This window comes from Mandrillus leucophaeus, unplaced genomic scaffold, assembly GCF_000951045.1.
Source record: "Mandrillus leucophaeus isolate KB7577 unplaced genomic scaffold, Mleu.le_1.0 Scaffold2, whole genome shotgun sequence".
NCBI lineage: Eukaryota > Metazoa > Chordata > Mammalia > Primates > Cercopithecidae > Mandrillus > Mandrillus leucophaeus.
The window spans coordinates 7,117,869-7,119,907 of NW_012102031.1; positions in this window are offsets into that span (position 1 = coordinate 7,117,869).

The following is a 2,039-nucleotide window of genomic DNA, read 5'->3' on the forward strand; positions in this document are numbered from 1 at the left end:
GCTCCCAGCAAGACCAATGCAGAAGGCAGGTGATTTCTGCATTTCCAATGGAGGTACCCAGTTCATCTCATTGGGACTGGTTAGGCAGTGGGTACAGACCACAGAGGGCAAGCAGAATCAGGGTGGGGCATTGCCTCATCCAGGAAGTGCAAGGAGCCGGGGGCCTCCCTCCACCAGCCAAGGGAAGCCATGAGGGACTGTGCTATCCAGCCCAGACACTATGCATTTTCCAGTTTTTGCAATCCACGGACCAGGAGATTCCCTCATGTGCCTACACCACCAAGGCCCTGGGTGTCAAGCACAAAACTGGGTGGCTGTTTAGGAAAGACACTGAGCTAGCTGCAGGAGTTTTTTTTTTTTTTTTTGGTACCCCAGTGGTGCCTGGAGCCCCAGCAAGACAGAACTGTTCAATCTCCTGAAAAGAGGGCTGAAGCCAGGGAGCCAAGTGGTCTTGCTCAGCAGGTCCCACTCCCATGGACCCCAGCAAGCTAAGAACCACTGGCTTGAAATTCTCACTACCAGCACAGCAGTCTGAAGTTGACCTGGGCCACTAGAGCTTGGTAGCGGGAGGGGCATCCGCCATTACTGAGGCTTGAGTAGGCAGTTTTTCCCTGACAGTGCTAAGGAGGCTAGGGAGTTCGGACTGGGCGGAACTCACCACAGCACACGGCAAAGCGGCTGTGGCCAGACTGCCTCTCTAGATTCCTCCTCACTGGGGGGGGCATCTCCGAAAGAAAGGCAGCAGCCCCAGTCAGGAGCTTATAGGTAAAACTCCCATCTCCCCAGGACAGAGAGAGCACCCGGAGGAAGGGGCAGCTGTGGGCGCAACTTCAGTGGACTTAAAGGTTCCTGCCTGCTGGCTCTGAAGAGAGCAGCAGATTTCCCAGCACGGTACTCGAGCACTGCTAAGGGACAGACTGCCTCCTCAAGTGGGTCCCTGACCCTCACGCCTCCTCACTGGGAGACACCTCATACAGGAGAGCTCTGGCTGATATCAGGTCAGTGCCCCTCTGGAACGAAGCCTCCAGAGGAAGGAGCAGGCAGCTATCTTTGCTGTTCTGTAGCCTCCGCTGGTGATACCCAGGCAAAAAAGGTCTGGAGTGGACCTCCAACAAACTGCAGCAGACCTGCAGCAGAGGAGCCTGACTGTTAGAAGAAAAACTAACAAACAGAAAGCAGTAACATCAAGATCAACTAAAAGGACCTTCCCTCCCCAAAAGCCCATCCGAAGGTCATCAGCCTCAAAGATCAAAGACAGATAAATTCAAGAAAACAAGGAAAAACCAGCACAAAAATGCTGAAAATTCCAAAGACCAGAATGCCTCGTCTCCTCCAAATGATTGCAACTCCTCTCCCAGCAAGGGCACAAAACTGGATGGAGAATGAGTTTGACGAACTGACAGAAGTAGGCTTCAGAAGGTGGGTAATGAGAAACTCCTCTGAGCTAAAGGAGCATGTTCTAACCCAATGCAAGGAAGCTAGGAACCTTAATGAAATGTTACAGAAGCTGCTAACTGGAATAACCAGTTTAGAGAAGAAAATAAATGACCTGATGGAGTTGAAAAACACAGCATGAGAACTTCGTGAAGCATACACAAGTATCAATAGCCAAATTGATCAAGCAGAAGAAAGATGATCAGAGATTGAAGATCAACTTATTGAAAGAATACATGAAGACAAGATAACAGAAAAAAGAATGACAGTGGAACAAACAAAGCCTGCAAGAAATATGGGACTGTGTGAAAAGATTAAACCTACAATTGATTGGTGTACCTGAAAGTGACAGGGAGAATGGAACCAAGCTGGAAAACACACTTCAGCATATTATCCAGGAGAACTTCCCCAACGAGCAAGCCAGGCCAACATTCACATTCAGGAAATACAGAGAACACCACTAAGATACTCTTCGAGAAGAGTAACCCCAAGGCACATAATTGTCAGATTCTCCAAGATTGAAACGAAAGAAAAAATGTTAAGGGTAGCCAGAGAGAAAGGTCACGTTACCTACAAAGGGACTAACAGTGGATCTCTCTGCAGAA